Source organism: Leguminivora glycinivorella, chromosome 27 (assembly GCF_023078275.1).
Source record: "Leguminivora glycinivorella isolate SPB_JAAS2020 chromosome 27, LegGlyc_1.1, whole genome shotgun sequence".
NCBI classification, from domain to species: domain Eukaryota; kingdom Metazoa; phylum Arthropoda; class Insecta; order Lepidoptera; family Tortricidae; genus Leguminivora; species Leguminivora glycinivorella.
In genome coordinates, this window is record NC_062997.1 from 6,215,782 (window position 1) to 6,228,237 (window position 12,456).

The following is a 12,456-nucleotide window of genomic DNA, read 5'->3' on the forward strand; positions in this document are numbered from 1 at the left end:
GCGACGGCGATAAAGACCAAAAAATCTCAAATTTGAATTCGTGCTTCGGTATCGTATCCTCTTAAAGCACTCTAAAGCAGGCGCGTAGTTAATTAGAAATATGGAAATGAATATTATTATGTAAGAAATACATAAGTATAATAGCTAAGAATGTACATGTAGTAAACATAATGAACAAAATGTAAAGTACGTATTTGATAAAACATTTTCGAGAGTAATATTTTTATTCATAAAATTGTGCAAACACTGCAAACTTAATTTAAACTCCGAAACTATTTATTTTCTGAAACATGGTATGAAATGTTGTCATTACGTCCTTTTAAGTTAAAATATGCTTCCCGGTACCACAACATAGTGTAATTTAAAAATACAGATATAAAATTAATACTTCGCAAATAAATTACGACTATAAACACATAAAATTATTAAAACACCAAGACCAGACAATTTAAGCCTGGCGTCCACTAGGCGCGCCGATCGAGCCTTGGTAACCTTTGTTGAAAAATTTAGGTTTTTAGAAAAAAAAAACGTTTAAACTCTTTTTAAGTGCCAGTCTGAAAAAATATATTCAAAAATATAAAATACATAGTTATTTGTTATACAAGAGTGCAAAGTTGTATTTTAACGGCGAGTGTGGAATTGAAAAACGAGCAAGCGAAAGTATTCTATAGTTCAGTGTTTTTCAAACTTTATGGTGCCACGGCCCATTATGACCTCTCAATTTTTTTCGCGACCCCCATACCTCGTTTCTAATATTGCCTATAACTTACTGCTGAAAGATGTAATAAATTTTATTACATCTTTCAGCACATCGAATCGAATCGAATTTACAACTTTTATAAATAAAAGTTGTAAATTCGATCAAAGGTTCGCAAACTCGTCTATTGCGAATAGTATGCATAAATATGGGTGTACTTTATCACTTATCACTCAGGGGTGAGATGGCTTTCGAGAGGAAGGGTCTTGACACGCGTTATAGAGCTTCAATCAGAATTATCAATGTTTTTACAATATTGTTGCTGATTATGTTACGATACTGAAAGTAGCATATCTTGCCGGTATCTTTGACCACTTAAATGTTATGATCGCAAGTCTGCAAAGAAAGGGACGAAAACATAATTAGAGAAAAAGATAAAGTTAACGGATTTCTAGCAAAAATTGAGTTGTGGACTACATTTTTACACAGCATGCAGTTTGCGTATGCCTATGCAGTTTGATTATTTCCCTTGCATGGCTAAAATCATTCTAGAAATATCATCAGATATGGTGGAGAGCTTGCAAAGTTTAAAAAACCAACTCCAAAGTTATTTCTCAACTGAAACATTGATTGGTGATGGAAAGTTGGATTTTGAAATTTTTTTTTTTAATATTAAGTCCGTTGAGCTGGCTGATCTCAACGCCTCGGTGAAAGAAGCACCATTTCAATTGATGCGTTCTGGGTTAAAAGAATGGCTGCATTTAGTAAAAGAAGCCCTTAAAGTTTTGTACCCATTTGCTACTTCATATTTATGCGAGCTGACGTTTTCAACAAATAAACACAATTTATTTATTTATCATAAAATTAGTTTTTTAAGGTTAACCTTTTAATTTTCAAGAATTTGACTTTTTTGGGTTAAAAAAAACATAACCAGTTTATCATAAAGCTGAACTTCGCGACCCCCTTGGATAGACGCCGCGACCCCCCTGGGGGTCGCGACCCACACTTTGAAAAACACTGCTATAGTTGAACCACGATACACAACAACATTTTCCCTCACTATAGCGAGGAAAGTACAACGCAAAAAACGCGTTTATCACTGCTTCCAGGAGTTCCACAGGTGGTAAAACATATCGTCATCACTAGATTCACTATATGACTATATTCAAGGTCAAATTACTTTATCCACTAGTGGGTTTTTACCTGCTGGTATTGAAGGACAAAACGCATGTTTCCGACCTAGCGAGGGGAAAAATGCAAAAATGTAGTGTGTTTTGGTTTGGTAATAATTAATTATATTTGTACAATAATAATGTTTTAAAATGCTGTTGCGCTTCGCGCGACGCAAGTGCGGCGTCGCGTCGAGGTCTAGGCCCACTCCGCCGCAAATCGGCGACCGAGCGCGCATTCGTGTGCGTTCGGAAATCCTAGCCAGTCGGCAATCGTCGCGTCTCATACTTCCATATCGATAAGGTTTGATTTCGCATGCATCGCATCGGTCGTGCATGTAGCAAATGTCGGAAGGATTTCAAAGGCAAAAATCAAAGATGGCGGCTTCAATGTATGGGATATCGGTCCTACATCCGATATCGGATCGGATAATGTGAAAACGCACTAACGGTTAATGCTTAGGCCGTTTTCACATTATCCGATCCGATATCGGGTGTCAGATCGACATCCTACATCCGATAAACGCTTCCGATAGTGTCGGATGTACAGTCAACCAATTGGAACCCTAGGCCACTCTACAACCATGTCAAAATGACAAGCAGTAAGAGGTTTCTTACAATCTGATTTATAACGTTACTATGACATAGTTCTACAGTGGCCTAGGGTTCCAATTGGTTGACTGTAGGTCCGATAAAAAGCATTGTTCCAAATCAATGAAGTATGATTTTGTATCAAAAAGTATTTAAAAAATGTTTTATATTTAATAATTATAAGCACCATATTCCAAATATTATATTGTAAAATTAAAATAACGGCATAAAAAATACTCAAGAGTGTCAGGCAAAATAAATAATTTTACATTAAAATGTATCTACTAAAAGATGATAAAACTAGTATCCACAATTCGGACCGATGCATTACAAACTTTTTTTTTTTCAATGGAAATTGTTCAACTAATTTGAATTTCGATCATTGGCAGCTGTTTAATAGAAATAGACGACATTTTTGTCACGCACACTACTACAAACGTATACCTACATTATTAACGTACACAAACAAATATTATCGGCTGACAGCTGAATATTCTACGAACACGCGAGCGGGAGCGAGGCTGCGCGATTTTGGTGACGCAATCATAGACTAAAAAGTTAACCGCGCAGATGTGCCATTTTCATTGTTCCTACTAATGTGTTTCACCTCTAATAGATTTGCGAAATATATTTATTTCAATTTGGAAAATTATTAGGTAACTACTTACTACTTACTACTTTATGAATTATGTTACTATAATATAAAAAAAAAGTTAATTTGTTTATTGATTGGTAACAGTTATTGAGTAAAATTGTATTTTTAGCACGCTCACTTTTTGCTGTTTTCTTTGGCCTGGTCATGAAAAAAGAGAACAATGGATACCTACGCTTTGTCCAAAAAAACTGACCGCACTATATATATATTATTATATATAAGTATATATTTGTATTTTAAAAAAGAAGATAAATCTTCAAGAAAAGAGCGTACATCCATCTTAAAGGCCGGCAACGCACCTCCAACACCCCTGGTGTTTCGGGTGTCCATGGGCGGCAGTGATCGCTTACTTTGTATTTTTTAAGTTGTAAATAAATAAATAAATAATTTTGACAGGCGGAATATAATAATGTGTCACATCTGATGGTGGACTTACTACTCTACGCGTAAATTACCGCTTCGCGCACTCCGCGCATTTGTCAGCTTGTGCAGAGTTTCCGTCTGGCAACGTCGCCTATAGTACGTAGTACATATATCTCAATGAACGGAACGCAAACAATCGCACCGTTTCGTTGGCAGTATACTGTAGATAGTGACAGCTCCATCTAGTGACAATATGCAATAAAATTTAGGTAGCTCGATACTGTCGCGCGCAGGTTGTTCACGTTGTTGCGTCATAGTCAGTAGCAATATATTACGTGATATTATTTCTTTGAAAATTTCTAAAATAATGCATTAAATTTGTGTTGTCATCGATGTTTGTATTTAATTTATAATGTACTTAATTTATGACGCTTCAAATACCTTTAAATCTATTTGATAAAAAAATAATAATCGTCAATCGTGACACTTAGCGCCATCTATGAGATCTATTTGGAAATAATTTTGCACTGTTCCGGATGAGACCCCATGCAACTAGGAACCCTTATAGTTTCGCCATGTCTGTCTGTCCGTCCGTCCGTCCGCGGATAATCTCAGTAACCGTTAGCACTAGAAAGCTGAAATTTGGTACCAATATGTATATCAATCACGCCAACAAAGTGCAAAAATAAAAAATGGAAAAAAATGTTTTATTAGGGCACCCCCCCCTACATGTAAAGTGGGGGCTGATATTTTTTTTTATTCCAACCCCAACGTGTGATATATTGTTGGATAGGTATTTAAAAATGAATAAGGGTTTACTAAGATCGTTTTTTGATAATATTAATATTTTCGGAAATAATCGCTCCTAAAGGAAAAAAAGTGCGTCCCCCCTCTAACTTTTGAACCATATGTTTAAAAAATATGAAAAAAATCACAAAAGTAGAACTTTATAAAGACTTTCTAGGAAAATTGTTTTGAACTTGATAGGTTCAGTAGTTTTTGAGAAAAATACGGAAAACTGCGGAACCCTACCCTACACTGAGCGTGGCCCGACACGCTCTTGGCCGGTTTTTTCTCGTAAACGAAAAATGACGACGGTGCAGTGCGTTGAAGTTTCGCGTGACGTCACGCCTAGGTACAATTTTTACTTAGACGTGACGTCACAAGCCCCCACTCTGTAACTTTGATGCTCTATATCTTTGTATTTTATCATTAATTTGAAAAAGCGAAAAATATGTGTTAAGTATTTTTGGACGATCTAACTGACGGACTAAACAGTCCCTATTTTGTGCCTAATTCTGGTTTGGTAACAATGTTACTCAGCGTCAATATCTCCTTGTTAAACAGGCAACAAACGGTGAAGAGTCACTGTCAGATGTGTCACTGTTGTGAAATAGGCCACTGGGCTACCCTATAATCGTGATATCATCTAATATTTTTCCCCTCACTAGCTCGGAAACACGTGTTTTGTCCTTTAATACCAGCGGGTAAAAACGCATTTTATTCACAGTGGGTTAAGTAATTTGACCTTGAATAAAGTAAAATTAACTGCTTTAAAATTGATAAAAGTAGGTGAATCTAGTAATGAAGATGATTTACCACCTGTGGAACTACTGGAAGCACTGACAAACGCATTTTTTGCGTTGTAGTTTCCTCGCTATAGTGAGGGGAAAAGTTTTGTATTACACTCGGGTGCAAATGTATATTACTTCTCTTGTGTTAAAAAACTCGCAAGTTCAGGATTCTATTCTCGAACCACTCGCTTCGCTCGTGGTTCAACTATAGGATCCTTTCACTTGCTCGTTTTTCAATTCCACACTCGGCGTTAAAATACAACTTTGCCCCCTTGTATAACAAATAACTATTAAATTCTGAAGAATCATGACTACGCTGAATCGTAATTCACAACAACAACATACAATCACGCCTGTATCCCATAAAGGGGTAGGCAGAACACATGAAACTAAGAAAAAGCTTCAGCGCCACTCTTGGCAAATAAGGGGTTGAAAGAAAAACGAAACTGTGACATTGCAGTGACAGGTTGCCAGCCTCTCGCCTACGCCACAATTTAACCCATATCCCATAGTCGCCTTCTACGACACCCACGGGAAGAAAGGGGGTGGTGAAATTCTTAACCCGTCACCACACAGGCACGCCACAGGCAGGTCGTAATTCACACTTTCCGTTAATCGTGCTTTATTGCACTCAAATTCCGATCATACCGAGATGAGAGGGAAAGTGTTTGCGTATCGAACTCATTAATATTAATTTTGAGCAATCACAGTTATTCTTACTGTTGCTTCGATATCGTGAATATCGTGATCAATAAGTCGATAACAGTTATATTAACTTATTAAATTATTTTTTACGAGCAGAATCGTGTTTGTGAATGATGTAAAATCACTACATAGTATAAAACAAAGTCGCTTTCTCTGTCCCTATGTCCCTAGGTATGCTTAAATCTTTAAAAATTCGCAACGGATTTTGATGCGGTTTTTTTTAATAGATAGAGTGATTCTAGAGGAAGGTTTACATGTAGGTATAGTACCCGTGCGAAGCCGGGGCGGGTCGCTAGTTAGAATTTAAAAGTGGAACAATACAAATATATACTTACCCGACATGAACGCATGGACTCTAGGTCGATACGCCAGCGCTCTACCAACTGAGCCACCAAGCCAGAGAATAGCATCATTTTCTACACTTTTTATTTTATTCTACGTTCTATACCTATTTTCCTTAGAATATTATTATATCTATTATTTTATCTTTATTTAATCCGGATTATGAATAACGATAATCATGTTATTTTATCGTACGTAGTATCTGCATTTTTAAAGTGTTTCTAAGTATTTGTATTTATAGTAAACAATATAGTAGAAATATTTAGATAAAATGTCGACAAGGTCAATGTTGGTATTTTATTATATACTAGCTTTTGCCCGCGGCTTCCCTTCCGTTAGAAAGAGACAAAAAGTAGCCTATGTCACTTTCATCCCTTCAACTATCTCCACTTAAAAAATCACGTCAATTCGTCGCTCCATTTTGCCGTGAAAGACAGACAAACAAACAGACACACACACTTTCCCATTTATAATATTAGTATGGATACCTACCATACAAATTTGTATGGAAATAAAAAACGCATGAAAACTCGAAATTCACGTTTCCCGGGACCTAGGACTAAACTAGATCGGTAGTTCACCCACGAAAACCCCCACGTAACAAATATCAGCGAAATCGTTAGATCTGTTTTCGAGATCGCCGGTAGATACACCAAATATACTCGAGGTTTGCAATATTCTTACGCCTTAATACACAATGTTTTTCATTAAACTGCTGCAAAAAAAAAACGAAAAAAAGGTGATTACTGCTAGGCTCTGGTAATAGTATGAGCATAAAACCGTGCTCAGTCAAAAAGACGGAGTGTTATAAGTTTGACGTGTCTGTCTGTCTGTTTGAAAGCTGAATTCGAGAACTCGCATACGATTTTTATTACATTGCGGCATTTGATGGCTGTGCAAAATTCTATGTGACCTCAACAGCCCGCAATGTAACTATAATCGCATGCGAGTTCGCATGCCGTCTAAATCGGCCTAAAAGATGTAACTGAACGCGACAGTGCAACAAAAGTAAAAGCTCAAGTGAAACCGAAACCCGGAACAGGCGCGCGAAATTCACGTTTTTGGTCCTGTCACGAATTATATAACTTTAACGAGCAGCATTTAAAGTGACAATCAAAATTCACTTTACGTAATAAGTGCAAGTGCATAATTGAATTCAGACGAATTCAGTTCTTAAATTAATATAAACAAATAATAATAATAAATAAATAAATATTGGGGACACCTTACACAGACTTAGCCCCAAACTAAGCAAAGCTTGTACTATGAGTGCTAAGCGACGACATACATACTTAAATAGATAAATACATACGTATATAGATAGAAAACATCCATGACTCAGGAACAAATATATGAACAGAAACTTACAGGTGCCACCCATTTATTACGTAAGACGATTTTAATCCAACTTCGCTCCGGGGTCCCCTCCCTCTACTTTGCAAAAAAAGGGGAGTCCTCTTCTGAACAAACAGCAGTTTTGATTTTGAAGGAAACAATTACAGTTTTAGCATAAATAAGTGATGATTTCTGTACCTTGTCGCTTTAATCGTTTGACAATTTCGTATGACATTTCAAACAAGACGTTAATAATGTGACAAGACTGACAAGGAATAGAAATCATCACTTATTTTTGCCGGTGACTGTATATACTTTATGTATGGTATTTCATTCTGTAGGTATAGGTAGGTATAGGATTTCTATTCAGATTTTTATAATTTTAATTTTTTTTCTAGATTTTTTTAAGCGAACCGAACTCTATTAGATATGGGAAGCATTTTAAAAACGTAACCAATCCACGTTAAAATCAAATTACGTTTAGTTCAGCCAGGCCAGATAAAATAAATCGAGAGAAAACATTAAAATCATATTATAGTAAATGACAGTTAGCAACCGCACAGCGGGCGCGGCGTCTAGACTCTAGAATGATCTGAAATCTGAACAATAAAACCTATATTTCCTTAAAATATCGGAATCACCAAGAAAATGTACCCACGGCTACACCTTTGGTTGATTCTATGCTCTGCCATATGGCGCTAATATTAATATTAGACAATTTTAACACTTATAAAGGGCAAAATTGTCAAAATTGAGGTTCAAAAGTTTAAATCATGTGTCGAGAGATGGCTGTTTGCAACTACACATTTTACAGTTTTACTTTGACAGTAAGTAATTCTCTAATCCTATCCTGTCCCGATTTTCAAAATCATATCATGAAATTTTGTTGATTTGGACTCAAGTTGCGAGGCGAGGGTCCAAATTATTTTTCCCCTCACTATCTCGGAAACACGTGTTTTGTCCTTTAATACCAGCGGGTAAAAACGCATTTTATACACTAGTGGGTAAAGTAATTTGACCTTGAATAAAGTCAAATTAACTGCTTTAAAATTGATAAAAGTAGGTGAATCTAGTAATAATGATGATTTACCACCTGTGAACTGCTGGAATAGAAGCAGTGATAAACGCATTTCTTGCGTTGTAGTTTCCTCGCTATAGTGAGGGGAAAAGTTTTGTGTTACACTCGGGTGCAAATGTATTTTACTTCTCGTGTGTTAAAAACTCGCAAGTTCAGGATTCTATTCTCGAACCACTCGCTTCGCTCGTGGTTCAACTATAAAATCCTTTCACTTGCTCGTTTTTCAATTCCACACTCGGCGTTAAAATACAACTTTGCCCCCTTGTATAACAAATAACTATTTCTCGATTGATCATTTTGATCAAGCGCTGGTGGCCTAGCGGTAAGAGCGTGTGACTGTCGATTCGGTCGCGGGTTTGAACCCGGCTCGTACCAATGAGTTTTTCTGAACTTTATGTCCGAAATGTCGTTTGATATTTGCCAGCCGCTTTTCGGTGAAGGAAAACATCGTGAGGAAACCGGACTAATTCCAATAAGGTAGTTACTAGTTACCCTTCGGGTTGCAAGGTCAGATGGCAGTCGCGTTCGTAAAACTGGTGCCTACAAATCTTGGGATTAGTTTGTCAGAGCGGACCCCAGGCTCCCATGAGCCGTGGCAAATGCCGGGATAACGCAAGGAGGATGATCATTAGATCATTTTGAGCACATCACTCATTTAACTTCCTTACTGACTACAGTTAACCTGAATAGAGATGTAAATGTATTTGCATAGGTATCCACACGTGTTCACATAAAACACTGTCAGTTGTGCCTTAAAGCGTCAGGTTAGAGTATCATATTGAGTACTATTTGAACATTTCATTCAAGTGGAAGAAATTGTAGAGTTAGTTAAACACTTGATTGGACGCTTGAGAAATCTAAAAGTAATATTTTTAAGAAACAAATAGATGTAATTTCATATCGTATTGGATAGACCCAATCGTTTTTAACCCCCGACGCAAAAACGACGGGGTGCTATAAATTTGATGTGTCTGTCTGTTTGTCTGTATGTGTGTGTGTGTCTGTCTGTAGTATCGTAGTTCCCGGACGGATGAACTGATTTAGTTTTTTTTGTCTGAAAGCTGAGTTAGTCGGGAGTGTCCTTAGCCATGTTTCATGACAATCGGTCTACTGTGTCACGGTGGGGGTTTTTTCAAAATTTTAATTTTATGGTTAGATTATTAATATTATACTGTGCCTAGCCATTGTGTTTATTACTTTGGACTAAACACTTGTACATACAAAACCGTACAGTTTTTACACCGCACCGCGTCGTTCATGCACTACTGAACCGGCGCGAATTGATTCCTATACAGTCACGAATGTGGATCTGATTCTGTGTTTTAAACATTGGTGGTTCTCTTGATACTTTGAAAACGAATGACAAACTTGCATTTGAGTAACCCACGACGCAATAACCTAACCACAAAATTAAAATTTTGTAAAAACCCCCGACCGCGACATAGTAGACCGATTTTCATGAAACATGGCTAAGAACACTCCCGACTAATTCAGCTTTCAAACAAGAAACACTAAATCTAAATCTGTTCATCCGTTCGGGAGCTACGATGCCACAGACAGACACGTCAAAGTTATAACTCCCCGTCGTTTTTGAGTCGGGGGTTAAAAACGAATGACAAAAGTTGCATTTTAGTCACCCCCGAGGCCCCGACGGTTTTTTTTTTTTTTTTTTCAAAATTTTATTTTATAAGCTCATTATTTTATTTCCGTTTATTCATCTTTACTCTTATTATGCACCAGTCACATTTAAATAACTATTAATAGTTATTTGTTATACAAGGGGGCAAATTTGTATTTTAACGTCGAGTGTGGAATTGAAAAACGAGCAAGTGAAAGGATTCTACAGTTGAACCACTAGCGAAGCGAGTGGTTCGAGAATAGAATCCTGAACTTGCGAGTTTTTTAACACACGAGAAGTAAAATACATTTGCACCCGAGTGTAACACAAAACTTTTCCCCTCACTATAGCGAGGAAACTAGAACGCAAAAAATGCGTTTATTACTGCTTCCAGTAGTTCCACAGGTGGTAAATCATCTTTATTAATAGATTCACGTACTTTTATCAATTTTAAAGCAGTTAATTTGACTTTATTCAAGGTCAAATAACTTTACCCACTAGTGGATAAAATGCGTTTTTACCCGCTGGTATTAAAGGACAAAACACGTGTTTCCGAGCCAGTGAGGGGAAAATGTATAATTTAATCTTCAAAGTCGCAGGTAGGCGACGTGGGATTATCCTGTGGTTAGGCGGTCGATCGATAGAAGGTTGCGGTTTCGATTCTTACATGCAACTTAGTTGTTAAAGCTACTGATAGTTAATATAACCAAAGACATAATATAACTCCGTATAGACAGAACAGAAGAAATAACCACAAAATTAAAATTTTGAAAAAACCTCCGACCGCGACATAGTGGACCGATTTTCATGAAACATGGCTAAGAACACTCCCCACTAATTTAGTTTTCAAACAAAAAAAACTAAATCGAAATCAGTTCATCCGTTCGGGAGCTACGTTACCACAGATAGACACACACATAGACAGACAGACAGACAGACACGTCAAACTTATAACACCCCGTCGTTTTTGCGTCGGGGGTTAAAAATCGATAGGATAGCATAAGTAGTTCTCGAGACATTTAGAAATGTGACAGACAGACGGACAGACTCGCACCATGAGGGTTCCTTTGACATTTTGTACCTTTTGGTACCTACGGAAGCGGAATCCTAAAAACGTACATCGGAACCATTAGGGGCCGTCCACAGATTACGTCAAACAGAATTTTGATTATTTGTACCCCTCCCCCCCTATGTCACGCTTTTTTGTATCCCTTTAACATGTTAAATCCATGGATTGTCAAATGTCACAGTTAGTATGACCCCCCCCTCCCCCTTACGCTGTGATGTAATATGTGGATGATCCGCAAGATAACCTAACCACAAAATTAAAATTTTGATAAAACCCCCGACCGCGACATAGTAGACCGATTTTCATGAAACATGGCTAAGAACACTCCCGACTAATTCAGTTTTCAAACCAAAAAAAACTAAATCGAAATCGGTTCATCCGTTCGGGAGCTACGATACCACAGACAGACACACACACAGACAGACACGTCAAACTTATAACACCCCGTCGTTTTTGCGTCGGGGGTTAAAAATCGATAGCATAAGTAGTTCTCGAGACATTTAGAAATGTGACAGACAGACGGACAGACTCGCACCATGAGGGTTCCTTTGACATTTTGTACCTTTTTGTACTTACGGAAGCGGAATCCTAAAAACGTACCTCGGAACCATTAGGGGCCGTCCACAGATTACGTCAAACAGAATTTTGATTATTTGTACCCCTCCCCCCCTATGTCACGCTTTTTTGTATCCCTTTAACATGTTAAATCCATGGATTGTCAAATGTCACAGTTAGTATGACCCCCCCCCCCTCCCCCTTACGCTGTGATGTAATATGTGGATGATCCCCAAGATAACCTAACCACAAAATTAAAATTTTGAAAAACCCCCGACCGCGACATAGTAGACCGATTTTCATGAAACATGGCTAAGAACACTCTCGACTAACTCAGCTTTCAGACAAAAAAAACTAAATCTAAATCGGTTCATCCGTTCGGGAGCTACGATGCCACAGACAGACACACACACACAGACAGACAGACACGTCAAACTTATAACACCCCTTCGTTTTTAACCCCCGACGCAAAAACGACGGGGTGTTATAAGTTTGACGTGTCTGTCTGTCTGTCTGTTTGTCTGTCTGTGTGTGTGTCTGTCTGTGGCATCGTAGCTCACGAACGGATGAATCGATTTTGATTTAGTTTTTTTTGTCTGAAAGCTGAGTTAGTCGGGAGTGTTCTTAGCCATGTTTCATGAAAATCGGTCAACTATGTCGCGGTCGGGGGTTTTTTCAAAATTTTAATTTTGTGGTTAGGTTATT

The 12,456-nt window shown here is 37.6% G+C and overlaps 1 protein-coding gene across 2 annotated transcripts in view; it reads right to left on the bottom strand.

The window, feature by feature from the left end:
• LOC125240245 (juvenile hormone esterase-like) overlaps nucleotides 1–12,456 on the bottom strand; it is a 56,526-nt gene that overhangs the window by 39,489 nt on the left and 4,581 nt on the right. The gene's annotated exons all lie outside the window — the stretch shown is intronic.